General features: G+C 37.6%; 1 non-coding gene across 1 annotated transcript; it reads right to left on the reverse strand.

Annotated features, from left to right (window-relative positions):
• Window positions 1–2,490: 2,490 nt before the first annotated feature.
• Window positions 2,491–2,597, reverse strand: LOC141681565 (small nucleolar RNA R71). The gene has a single exon (XR_012558993.1). It is a non-coding gene; the product is annotated as a small nucleolar RNA R71 (small nucleolar RNA).
• Window positions 2,598–14,818: the final 12,221 nt, after the last annotated feature.

The raw sequence follows: 14,818 nt of genomic DNA on the forward strand, positions 1-14,818 counted from the left end.
CCGGTTTAGGTTTTAAAAAAAAAAATCAAAATATTATATGATTCTAGTTTTGAATAGAGCGAAATATTTTCAAATGTCAACTAACAGTCAAATATATTAAAATTTTATCCATGTACAAAATAAATTAAATGGAATTTCAATACATTGTGGCAACCATAAACAATGTAACACCATAAACAACTAATTCTTCATTGTGTTATGACATGTTTTCCGATTATGTCCACTTTAATTACATTTCCCACATTTCATTTGTTTGAATGAATTTTTCTTTCCCTCCCAAAAAGCTTTGCATCTTCTTTTTTTTGGTCTACCAACTCGAATTTTACCTTCGGGAGGATAGACTATCAATGATCTTACATTGTCTGGTACTTCCCAGCTGTCTTTCCGGGAATTTTTGTTTTCCGTACTTATGCATAGAGATTGATAAGTGGCATTTTATACCACTTAGAACGTCTTAAAATGGCTTAAATTGGTGTCTTGAAATCAAGTATTTTGTGTATTTGATGCATTTTTCTAGTGTTTATGCATTTCAGGGTATTAGTTTCATTTCGGGGGAGTAATCATCAAGAATAAGCCTTGGCATGTGTTCATCATTGAGAGAGAGAAGAAATGGGCAGATTACGGCGAAGGAACGGAGCAAACTCAGGAATTTTCCAGAAGGGTCCTGAGCGCCCGCTCAGCTATGCTGAGCGGCCGCGCAGGGTCGGGGAAAAATAATAATTTATTTTAGGACTTCTATTTCTATTTGGCTTCCACTTCTATGTAATCTGAGTTTTATGGGACTATTATATAAGTAGATTTGGAGATGTTTTCACGAGGGAGGATCGTGGTATTACGCAAGGAGCGAAGGAGATAAGGAAGAAGACCGTTTAGTGCACAGCAACGAAGAGGAAGCATATTTTCTTGTGATTCTTGTTTCGTTGTAATGTTGGATGCTAGTTTTCTTACCTTGAACCTATTTACTCTTGTGACGTACTCTGATTTAATATAATTAGTTTAGTTATTATTTTCTTGTGTTTGTTTATCATGATTTCATATGAACCCATGATGACGATAAGTGCTATTATGGGCTAATCGTGATCATGGGGTTGCAACGGATTTATTATGGAATTCTTTAGTTAATTGTTTAATACTTTAGTGTGTGATGATTGTATGATATCTAGTTTTGGTTGTGCGTATTCGTCTTATGTGCGTCGCGAACATATAAGATAGGGTGTTAATCTCTTGTGAAGCGACGGTGGATCTTGAGATTTAGAACTTGCCATGCTAGCATAGGTTCATGTACGTTGTGCATGATTAGTGGGTAACTCTAACAGTTTTATTTGCCCTATGTAATCAAAAGGAATAACTTGTGCTTAAATCTTTGTGTTGTCAATTTCTGTAGACATATAGGAACTCAACATAATTGATGACTATTCAACTTCTATCTTGATTGTGGATGTTGGTAGAATGGTATTAGTACAATGAAAGTTGGCTTTTATCAGTTTGTGTTATTCGATTAATATCATCACTGTCACATGCTAAAGGTAATAACAATGACTATTGAAGGAAGTAGTAATGAAGTTGTGATCTCATGAATGTTTTATTATTGATAATTTGAAGTGTTAATTAAGTGATTAATTAAGTAGTTAATTGTAGTTAATATTTAGTCAACAATTCTAAGTGTTAGTGTCTTAACATTGAGAAGTAATCATACAGTGGTGAGTGAGTTTAATTAGACAATAAATTAGTCTGAGTCTCTGTGGGAACGAACTAGAAAGTATTCTATATTACTTGCAAACGCGTATACTTGCGTGAATATTAGCGTGTGTTTTCGCTCTAACAAGTTTTTGGCGTCGCTGCCGGGGACTCGGCGTATTTGTTTAGTTTATGTACTTACCATCATTGGTCATTAGGACTCAGTGATTAGGACGTTGCAGTTACTTATTGTTTCCGGTTGTGTTTCAGGTACTTTAGCAAGCGTTTATGCAAACTCGTTCTCGTACTCGCAAGAGGACTTTAGATACAGCTGAGGAGACAGACGAAGTTCTTGATATTCCGGAGAAGTTAGATTTTGAAGATTCGGATTCAGGAACTGAGTGGAAAGAACCAGTAAACATGGGTGATCGTATTATTCAAGCTGATCCAGCTCTTATGAATTTTTCTCGGCCAAAAATTGATGACATTCAGTCAAGCATTCTTCATCCGGCTATTCAAGCTAACACCTTTGAAATCAAGCCGGGCACTATTCAGATGGTGCAGAATTCTGTTTCTTTTGGAGGAGCGGCGACTGAAGACCCCAACATGCACATAAGGAATTTTGCCGAGATCTGCAGCACTTTTAATTATAATGGCGTGACTGATGAGGCTATCAAGTTGAGGCTTTTCCCATTCTCACTGAGGGACAAGGCTAAAGACTGGTTACATTCTGAACCAGCTGGGTCCATCACTATGTGGCAAGATCTTGCGCAAAAGTTTCTGGTGAAGTTTTATCCGATGGCAAAGACTACTGCTATGAGGAGTGCTCTTACTCAGTTTGCGCAGCAACCTACAGAATCTATGTGCGAGGCTTGGGAACGCTACAAGGAAATGTTGAGAAAATGTCCACATCATGGAATGCCTGATTGGATGGTGATCACTGGTTTCTATAATGGTTTGGGGGCCCAATCTCGGCCCATGCTCGATGCAGCAGCTGGAGGCGCCTTATGGGCTAAAAACTATACTGAGGCGTATAATCTTATAGAGACTATGGCCGCAAATGAGCATCAAAACCCAACTCAGAGGATAACGTCAGGTAAGGTAGCAGGTATTCTGGAAGTTGATGTAGCCACCGCTATTGCAGCCCAGCTTCAAGCGCTATCAATGAAGGTTGATTCTCTGGCTACATATGGAGTTAATCAAATAGCTATGGTTTGTGAGCTTTGTGCAGGTTCTCATGCTACGGATCAGTGTTCTCTTGTCAACGAATCTGTTCAGTATGTGAATAATTATCAGCGACAACAGCAGCCTGTGTCAGCGACCTATCATCCTAATAACAGAAATCATCCAAATTTCAGCTGGGGGAATAATCAGAATGCTATTCAGCCACCATATCAGCAAGGAGTGAGTAAACAGTTTAACCCACCTGGATTCCAGCAACCACAGCAGTATGCTACAAGGCAATCATATCCTCAACAGGGAAGTACAGTTGCACCTACTAGTGCTGATTTTGAGGAACTTAAGCTGTTATGCAAGAGTCAGGCGGTTTCTATCAAGACCTTGGAAAATTAAATCGGTCAATTAGCCAATGCAGTGCTCAATCGTCAACCTGGCACTCTTCCCAGTAACACAGAAGTACCAGGCAGGAAGGAAGCTAAAGAGCAAGTCAAGGCTATTACCTTAAGGTCTGGAAAAGTTGCTGATGCTGAAAAGGCAAAAGAAGGAGAAGCTGAAATTAGAGATGAAGAATCTAAGCAAAAGGAGAAAGCGGCGGAACCAAGGAAGACTAATGTTGAACACACTTTGCCTGAGGCTAATACAGGGGAGAAACAGCTCTATCCTCCACCACCTTTTCCTAAGAGATTGCAGCAACAAAAGCTGGATAGACAGTTCGGTAAGTTTCTGGAGGTGTTCAAGAAACTTCACATCAATATACCTTTCGCTGAGGCACTGGAGCAAATGCCTAGTTATGCGAAGTTCATGAAGAGTATTCTTTCAAGGAAGGTGAAACTGGATGACCTTGAGACCGTTGCTCTCACGGAAGAATGCAGCGCTGTTCTGCAGCAAAAGTTACCACCAAAACTGAAAGATCCAGGTAGCTTCACCATTCCTTGCACCATTGGCAATTTGACTTTTGACAAGTGCCTTTGTGATTTGGGAGCAAGCATTAATCTGATGCCGTTGTCGATCTTTAAAAAGCTGGATCTGCCTGATCCAAAACCCACATACATGTCTCTACAATTGGCTGATCGTTCCATTACTTACCCAAGGGGCATAGTGGAGGATGTGCTCGTCAAGGTGGATAAGCTCTTCTTTCCTGCAGATTTTGTTATTCTGGATTTTGAGGAAGATAAGAAGATTCCCATAATCTTGGGAAGACCTTTCTTGGCTACTGGCCGTACCTTGATAGATGTGCAAAAAGGTGAACTTACTATGCGGGTACAAGATCAGGATGTGACCTTCAACGTATTCAAGGCAATGAAATTCCCTACAGAAGATGAGGAGTGCTTTAAAGTGGATGTGATTGATTCTGCGGTTACTTCGGAACTCGATCGCATGCTAATGTCTGATGCATTGGAAAAGGCCTTAGTGGGGGATTTTGACAGCGATGATGAAGATGGCAATGAGCAATTACAATATCTGAACGCTTCTCCCTAGAAGCGAAAGTTGGACATGCCGTTTGAATCTCTTGGTACTTCTGACCTCAAGAATGCTGAAGGAAAGCTCAAACCATCAATAGAGGAAGCACCTACCTTGGAGCTCAAGCCATTACCTGAACACTTGAGGTATGCTTTTTTAGGTGATGTGTCTACTTTACCTGTTATTATTTCATCTGACCTTTCAGGTAGTGAGGAAGACAAGCTCTTAAGGATTTTGAGAGAATTCAAATCGGCTATTGGATGGACCATAGCAGACATCAAGGGGATAAGTCCTTCATATTGTATGCATAAAATTCTGCTAGAGGAAGGTAGTAAGCCGACTGTGGAACAACAGCTAAGACTGAATCCTATCATGAAGGAGGTGGTGAAGAAAGAAATTCTGAAATGGCTGGATGCAGGCATCATTTATCCTATTTATGACAGCTCGTGGGTAAGCCCCGTACAATGTGTACCTAAGAAAGGAGGTATCACTGTGGTAGCAAATGAAAAGAATGAGCTCATCCCTACTCGAACAGTTACAGGATGGAGAGTATGCATGGATTATAGAAAATTGAACAAAGCCACAAGGAATGATCACTTCCCTCTTCCGTTTATTGATCAGATGCTCGACAGGTTGGCGGGTCATGAGTATTTTTGTCTTCTGGATGGTTATTCAAGGTATAATCAGATTTGTATTGCACCAGAGGATTAGGAAAAGACTACCTTCACTTGTCCATTTGGCACGTTTGCTTTTCGCAGAGTTTCGTTTGGGTTATGTGGCGCCCCGGCCACTTTTCAGAGATGTATGATGGCTATATTCTCTGACATGATTGGAAATAATGTCGAAGTGTTCATGGACGACTTCTCCGTCTTTGGACATTCATATGATGAATGTTTGAATAATCTGCACGCCGTACTCAAAAGGTGCGTGGAAACTAATTTGGTGCTCAATTGAGAGAAGTGTCATTTTATGGTGCGTGAAGGCATTATTCTTGGGCATAAGGTCTCTAACAAGGGTCTGGAGGTGGACAAGGTCAAGGTGGGAGTCATTGAAAATCTTCCACCACCTAATTCTGTGAAAGGAATCCGTAGTTTTCTTGGTCATGCGGGTTTTTATCGGCGATTCATCAAGGACTTTTCAAAGATATCTAAGCCGTTGTGCAATTTGCTTGAGAAAGATGTGCCTTTCAAATTTGATGATGAATGTTTGGCAGCATTCGAGACTCTCAAGAAGAGTTTGATCACTGCACCAGTTATTACAGCACCAGATTGGAAAGAACCGTTTGAGATGATGTGTGATGCGAGTGATTATGCGGTAGGTGCAGTTCTGGGATAGCGCAAGAAAAATCTCTTCCATGTGGTCTACTATGCGAGTAAGAATTTAAATGGGGCCCAAATGAACTACACCACTACTGAGAAGGAGCTATTGGCTATAGTCTTTGGTTTCGAGAAATTTCGATCTTATCTACTTGGTACAAAAGTAACAGTATTCACTGATCATGCGGCTATTCGCTATCTGGTTTCCAAGAAGGATTCGAAACCGAGACTCATTAGTTGGGTACTTTTACTTCAGGAATTTGAGTTAGAGATCAAGGATAGAAAAGGTACTGAGAATCAAGTAGCTGACCATCTCTCTAGGTTGGAGAATCCCGATTCTACTTCACAAGATAGGACATTAATCAATGAATCTTTTCCGGATGAGCAGTTGTTTGCAGTTCAGGAGGAAGAACCATGGTTTGCAGATATTGTAAACTATCTCGTCAGCAATGTAATGCCTCCTAATTTGACCTCCGCTCAAAAGAAGAAGTTTCTGCATGAGGTGAAGTGGTATATGTGGGATGACCCATATTTGTTTAGACAGGGAGCTGACCAGATCATCAGGAGATGTATCCCGTTCTATGAGACGGAGGGGATATTATGAGACTGCCACTCCACGGTTTATGGTGGACACTATGGTGGTGAGAAGACGGCAGCTCGTATTCTGCAAGCAGGTTTTTTTTGGCCTACTTTGTTCAAGGATGCTCATCAGTTTGTTTTAAGGTGTGATCGTTGCCAAAGAGTGGGAAATTTGACAAGAAAGGATGAGATGCCATTAAATGTGATGATTGAAGTCGAGGTCTTTGATGTTTGGGGAATCGATTTCATGGGGCCTTTTATCTCGTCTTGCAATAATCAGTACATCTTGCTGGCAATCGATTATGTCTCAAAATGGGTAGAAGTTAAAGCTTTACCGACAAATGATGCAAAGGCAGTGCTAAATTTTCTTCATAAGCAAATTTTCACAAGGTTTGGAACACCTTGGGTAATCATAAGTGATGAAGGGTCGCATTTCTGCAACCGTAAGTTCACTTCTATGATGCAGCGTTATAATGTGAATCATCGAGTGGCTACTGCCTATCATTCGCAAACAAATGGTCAAGCGGAAGTGTCTAACAGAGAGATAAAGCGCATTCTAGAGAAGGTTGTTTATCCGTCAAGGAAGGATTGGTCTTTAAAGCTCGATGAAGTTGTTTGGGCTTACAGAACAGCATACAAAACTCCACTTGGTATGTCCCCGTTTCAGTTGGTGTACGGTAAGGGATGTCATCTACCTGCGGAGCTTGAGCATAAGGCCTACCGGGTATTGAAAAAGTTGAACCTGGATTTAGATGCAGCTGGTAAGAAAAGAATGCTTCAGCTTAATGAACTTGATGAATTTCGACTTCAAGCGTACGAGAATAACAAAATGTATAAGGAAAAGGTGAAGAGGTGGCACGATAGGAAGCTACATCCTAAGTTATTTGTGTCGGGGCAACAAGTTCTCTTATTCAACTCTCGGCTCCGACTTTTTCCTGGGAAGTTGAAATCGAGGTGGTCTGGACCTTTTATTGTCAAAACTGTGTTTCCACATGGAGCGGTGGAAATTTTTGAGAATGATCCGGACCAAGCATTCAAGGTTAACGGTCAGCGTTTGAAGCACTACTATGGGGACATGGCAAACCGAGAAGTGGCTAGCGCCATTTTGTTGACTACTTGAGAGGGGTACGCAACGTCAAGCTAATGACGAAAAAGAAGCGCTGCGTGGGAGGCAACCCATGAATTGTTGTTACAGGAACCCTTAGAAGTTAATAACCTATCCAAAAACACAAAAAAATCAGAAAATCGGGGCTGAAATTTTTTTTTCCAGTGACCCCCTGAGCGCCCGCTCAGCTTTGCTGAGCGACCGCTCAGGGGTCGACTGCCAGAATTTTTTTTTTAAGTTCAGAAAAAAAAAACCAATTGTAGCCCATAAACCCACGATTTGTTCCCACTACCCCATCATTTTAACCCTTAATCCCCAAACCCTAATCTAATTTAACCTATTCCACACCCTATATATACATACACATATCCTACATATCTCCCACAAACTTCCTACACTTAAACTCTCTCCCAAGCACCAAAACTCAGTTCTTAAACACTTTTATTGGAGAATCAATGGCACCCAAGAGAGCACGGACTATCGATAGCAGCAGCACAGTCCCTACTGTTGATTCATCAAGGGGTACTGCTGCAAGGCCTCGGTTGACTGACAGAACTGCGGAGGAGGAGTACACTAGGCTTTTGGGGAAGCCGATTCTGAAGGAGAGAGGGTTTTTACCATCGGGGAGGGATGGTGAGTTGCTACCCACGATTGCAGAAAAGGGGTGGATAGCTTTTTGTGAGTCGCCCGAAGCAGTACCGATGAGCGTGGTTCGCGAGTTCTATGCGAACGCGAAGGCCGAAAAGAATGGGTTTTCTGTGGTCCGAGGGCTGACGGTTGATTATCACCCTGCGACGATTCGCCATGTGATTGGACAGCGAGAGAGGAAGCCCGAGGAGGAGAACTGGAATGAGAAGACTGCTGAGGATTTTGACTTGGATTTGATTTATGCGACTCTATGTAGGCCGGGCACAGTGTGGACCTTCGAGACCGGCACTAATGAGTATCGTCACTTCCCGGCGATCGCTATGAACAGGTATGCCCGTGCATGGAATGCATTTATTTGTGCTAATATTTTGCCTTCTTCGCATGCACACGAGGTCACAGTTGAGAGAGCACAGTTGTTGTGGGGAATTCTTCATGAGGAGTACTATGTGGACCTTGGTGAGTTTATCTACCAAGGAATTCTGAAGTTTTTTAGGGGAGCTAAGCATATGAACATCCCTTATGCATCCACGGTTACGAAACTGTGCCGAGCAGTAGGAGTGAACTGGCCCGCTCATGAGCAGTTGCAGTTGCCGGCAGCTCCGATTGATTCTGGAACTCTGAATGGGATGCAGGAGTGGACCGGTGGTGAGCCCGAGGAGCATGGGCTGGGTTATCGTCTTCTAGGAGGGCGTCCAGCACGAGGTGCTACTATGGCTAGGCCTGGGCGAGATGAGGCTGGTTCTTCGAGAGCTCAGGAGGGTGCTGGGATGGCTGATACCCAGTATAGGAGGCTTTCACGGCGGATGGATGCCATGTACGAGACGCAGAGCAGGTTTGCTCAGGAGCTCACCCTTGCGTTAGGGACTGCTTTTCGGGGCCTTGAAGCTGATATCCAGTGGCCAGTTTTTGGTGAGGACTCTGCATACCCGCCGCCTGATACTCCACCCACTAAGGGTGATGATGATGATGACTCCGAGTAGGTATACCCTGTGTTCCTTTCTACTACCTTCACTGAGGACAGTGAAGATTTTAAGTTTGGGGGTGGTAGTTAAGGAATACTGTGTGTGTGTCATATAGCTGCATATTCATGATAGTTTAGTTCATATAGTTGCATAATTTATGCCATATAGTTTTTTTTTTAATTGTTTATCATGTCATGTAGCTCATGCATTTAGCATGATCCCTTTTGCGATGATTTATCGACTGAATTGTGATATTGATGCGAGTGTAGTGATAGCATTAAAGTGATATTAAGTCGTGTAGGTTGATATGCATGCTAGAAGCACTTGTAATTCCACTAAGTCTTAGAGAATGCGTAAGGGCTAGATTGTTGTTATGATTTGATTGTTTTCGAGGTCAATCTATTTATTATGCTTAGAATTCGATAATAGGCTCTTAGTGATAAAGGCATGAAAAAGAAAAAAATTGGAGTAAAAAAAAATGGAATTTGTTGCTAGTTGTGGCTAGGAGTCAAATGGCTAGTAGCCGGCTCGCATGTTGTGCGAGTAGTCTAGGGTTGAGCAAGATGGAGCGAAACGCACTTGCTCAGAAAAGTTATAAAAAAAAAATTAATTTTTGTGGTGTTTATGCATAATTGATCAAGAGTGGGCTCTTTGGTATTCGAGTTATTAAGTTCTTAGGGGACTTTGTGCCTAGTGACCTAAGGCTTTTAGAGTCTGGGATCCGCTAACCTAACGCTCGTTACATGGATACCATTGTATAAGTCTTTTGTGGACCTCACTCATTGCACGGTCAAATAAGCATTTGTGTTGTGAATAAAAAAGTATGATTCCGTAATAAGCTCCAGAATTCTTGTAGTGTTGTATATCACTTTGTGCCTAGAATTTTTGTTCTTTGTATAATCATGTGATTGCCTTGAGGATAGTCGAGTCATAATAATTGGTCTAGTTCCGAAGCATATCTGTTAAGCATTTGCACACACCACGTTTCTGGCTGTATGTCCGTTTGCATGAGTTTATTGATCTTTAGTTGTCTAACTGCATTTGTTGAGATGTTGCAATTTGGTTGGTTTATTCGTAGTAAGGGGGATCGCTGCATTTTCATATAGATTGCATTCATGCATGTTTTTATTTATTTTTGAGTCTGTGACGCTTGAGGACAAGCATCGATTTAAGTTTGGGGGTGTGATAAGTGGCATTTTATACCACTTAGAACGTCTTAAAATGGCTTAAATTGGTGTCTTGAAATCAAGTATTTTGTGTATTTGATGCGTTTTTCTAGTGTTTATGCATTTCAGGGTATTAGTTGCATTTCGGGGGAGTAATCATCAAGAATAAGCCTTGGCATGTGTTCATCATTGAGAGAGGGAAGAAATGGGCAGATTACGGCGAAGGAACAGAGCAAATTCAGGAATTTTCCAGAAGGGTCCTGAGCGCCCGCTCAGCTATGCTGAGCGGCCGCGCAGGGTCGGGGAAAAAAAATAATTTATTTTAGGACTTCTATTTCTGTTTGGCTTCCACTTCTATGTAATCTGAGTTTTATGGGACTATTATATAAGTAGATTTGGAGACGTTTTCACGAGGGAGGATCGTGGTATTACGCAAGGAGCGAAGGAGATAAGGAAGAAGACCGTTTAGTGCACAACAACGAAGAGGAAGCATATTTTCTTGTGATTCTTGTTTCGTTGTAACGTTGGATGCTAGTTTTCTTACCTTGAACCTATTTACTCTTGTGACGTACTCTGATTTAATATAATTAGTTTAGTTATTATTTTCTTGTGTTTGTTTATCATGATTTCATATGAACCCATGATGACGATAAGTGTTATTATGGGCTAATCGTGATCATGAGGTTGCAACGGATTTATTATGGAATTCTTTAGTTAATTGTTTAATACTTTAGTGTGTGATGATTGTATGATATCTAATTTTGGTTGTGCGTATTCGTCTTATGTGCGTCGCGAACATATAAGATAGGGTGTTAATCTCTTGTGAAGCGACGGTGGATCTTGAGATTTAGAACTTGCCATGCTAGCATAGGTTCATGTACGTTGTGCATGATTAGTGGGTAACTCTAACAGTTTTATTTGCCCTATGAAATCAAAAGGAATAACTTGTGCTTAAATCGTTGTGTTGTCAATTTCTGTAGACATATAGGAACTCAACATAATTGATGACTATTCAACTTCTATCTTGATTGTGGATGTTGGTAGAATGGTATTAGTACAATGAAAGTTGACTTTTATCAGTTTGTGTTATTTGATTAATATCATCACTGTCACATGCTAAAGGTAATAACAATGACTATTGAAGGAAGTAGTAATGAAGTTGTGATCTCATGAGTGTTTTATAATTGATAATTTGAAGTGTTAATTAAGTGATTAATTAAGTAGTTAATTGTAGTTAATATTTAGTCAACAATTCTAAGTGTTAGTGTCTTAACATTGAGAAGTAATCATACAGTGGTGAGTGAGTTTAATTAGACAATAAATTAGTCTGAGTCTCTGTGGGAACGAACTAGAAAGTATTCTATATTACTTGCGAACGCGTATACTTGCGTGAATATTAGCGTGTGTTTTCGCTCTAACAAGGATATGTTATAAAATCAACCTCTTTTTTCTTGAGCTTTATATAAAATCTCACATTCTGATCATCAACTATATTCTGAGGTGGATAACCATCTTTTACTTTATATTCCAATTTCAGTAATGTCAAATCCATTTGAATCTTTAGTTCTTTGGCTATCAAAGCGACCAATGTTGTAAAATTGCAATCAGTCGGAATCAGCAAACCAAAAACTTGAAAATTTATATATCTTCAATTATCACCCCAACATCCATTATGTTGTACGATAACCGGAACATTGCCCATTCCTATTATAAAACAACCATATCAGCATTACTATTTGTATTATAAAATATTCAAATCAACTTAAAGCATAAAATCCACTACAAGTCACTATTGCCAAATCTGTATACTAAAATCAATAAAATCATCTATAACAAAATCTACGATATGAATCGTAACACATTAAAATCAACTTAAAATATAAAATCAACTCCAAGTCAGTTTACTAAAATAAACTAAAATCATCAATAACAGCCTCTACGCTATGGATCGTAACACGTCAAAATGAAATTAAACCAGAAAATCGACCACGAGTCACAATAGACAAATGTGTCTAATAAAATCAATTGAATTCATCTATAACAGCCTGTACGATATAGTTCGTAAAATCTCAAAATCAAAATAAAACAAAGAATCAACTACAATTCACTCTCGACAAATCTGCTACTAAAATCAACTAAAATCATATATAACATCCTCTATGCTATGGATCGTAACACATCTAAATAAAATTAAAACATAAAATCAACCACGAGTCACTATAGACAAATGTGTATACTAAAATTAACTAAAATCATCTATAACGGTCTTCACAATATGGATCGTAACAACTCAAAAATAAAATAAAACAGAGAATTAACTGTAATTCAGTATCGACAAATCTACTACTAAAATCAACTAAAAGCATCTATAACAATCTATAGAATATTACTTCTAGCACGTGAAAATCAACTTACAAAAAAATCAACTACAAGTCATCATCGTCAAATATATATACTAAAATCAACTCAAAACAATGATAACAACATGTGTTTATGGATCGTAATACAGTTAAACATAAAATAAGTGAAATTAGAAATCAAAACTTTACAAGATTATTAATTGAAGGTTTAATTAAGTTTTGCAACTACAAACTAACGTAAATTGTGATTTGACAAAATCGACTCAAAACAGTAATAAGAACCGCCAGTACACCTAATCACAATGCAACTGAAATTAAACAAAATCGAAAAAGGGTAAGGTGTTGACTTAGAAAACTTAAAACAACTCAACATTATTAACAAAAAACTTATCAGACTACACAGAATCTATTTAAAGCATGGTATGATTTGAGACCTCAATTACAACTAAAATCAAAGCAAATTAAGGTGCTGCTTTCAAAATCCAAAAACTAATCCCAATTTTTTAAGAAAAACTTACAAAATTATATATATACATATATATACACACACCATATTGAAAAGAACATATTCATTAGTATTTCAAATAAAGCATGTTTTAAGCAACTAAAATAGAAACAAATCTAAAATTATGAAGTTAATTCAAGATTACGAGTTAGTAATTGATTAGAATTACCTTAGAAACGATATGCAAAATTAAGAAAGCATCGAATTTGTCTGGGATAACAGGAAAGCTTAAAGAGATAAAATTAAGAAGTACTTGTTTTCAATCTAATTGGGTCAAACATAAGTTGCCGTATTTTTGCAATGTTAAACAAAAAAAAGTATAACTGCAATTTTTTATAAAAAGTTAAAATGTTAAAACCAAATTGCAAAATTTTACTTCTTAATATATATTTATGAAAAAAGCTCTAAAAACTATTACAAATAAATGAAAAATAAAATAAATGACACACTTAAACAATGTCACGTCTTTTATAAACATTATTGAAACAGGTAACAGTTTACCTAAACAAGTATTATGGGTTCTCTGTACTCTTTGAATATGATAATATATTAATAAACATATGTTAAAATAATTTGATTACGACTGGTAACCAAAATTATGCAAATTATAAGTGATGTAGGGTTTTTAATACAACAAAAAATGACGCCCATTTTTAGGTGATATGGAATCCTTAATTTTTTAAAATTAATTTAACATTTTTTATATTTTTTCTATTATACAAATGAAAAAAAATAACTTTCATTATATTTCCCATTTTAAACAGTATTTTTCTTTAAAACATTCACATTTTTTAATGACTTAGGGCAACCGACACAATTTACTTTAGGGTATGGATTTCTTATAAATCAACATGTGATAAAGTTATTTCCAATATTTGAATTTTATCAATCAAACTTGCCTCCTTTTATGTTGCTTTAAAATTATTGAATAGATTTTAATTTATCTCCATTGTTACTTCATTTGGTGCTCACGAGCCAAATATAAAAATTTGTATGATACAGGTTGAATTCTTATAAAAAGTCCTTAATAATTAGGTTGCTAAAAACTGTCCCACAAAAAGGCAACAAAGTATAACAATTTTGATATCTTATTTACAATTTTATTTTAACTATAATATAGATTATAAGATGGTATTGGGGAGTTCCTCATTAAACTACTAAAACAATTAATCTGGCTAAGTTATGGGTAATATATAAAATACCATTTTTAATTAAGTAATATATTAATAGATATAGATGATATAATAATGTATATATATATACAAAATATATATTATTGATCAAATTATCAGTGCAGTTTATAATATAAATTAATTCAACAAAGTATGACGCTTATCTCCAAGTGATGTGTATTTATAATCATATAAATTTTCACTTTGAGTTGCATATACAACAAAGAATAAATAATAAGAGACTCAATTTCAATAATAAAAAAATTGTGCTACTAATCAAACTTTTTAAGATGAGATACTTCCATTTTTAATTATATGTTTTAATTACAAGTTTAATCATTGAACCCCTTGTTAGTAACTAATGAAATTCAACTAAGTAAATAATTAAAATTAGAAATTGTGTAAACGAATCTGATATGGTTTTAATAAAATAAACAATATAAACCTACCTAAAAATTTCTTAATAAATCTTTCCCAATTTCTTAGAACATAAAAAATATTTTCCTCAAATATAAAAATTTAATATAATTTTAATACAAAATTATACATTTTCTGAATTTGAAATGACAATTCAATGTTTTCGGAAAACTCAATTTAACATTTTCAAAGCGGCTGGCACAATATGACTAGTACATGATAAGTCGTTCAAGGGAAAGTTCTTTGGCGCGGCATGCTACACGGAAGAATG

Source organism: Apium graveolens, chromosome 8 (assembly GCF_009905375.1).
Source record: "Apium graveolens cultivar Ventura chromosome 8, ASM990537v1, whole genome shotgun sequence".
In the NCBI taxonomy this organism is placed as follows: domain Eukaryota; kingdom Viridiplantae; phylum Streptophyta; class Magnoliopsida; order Apiales; family Apiaceae; genus Apium; species Apium graveolens.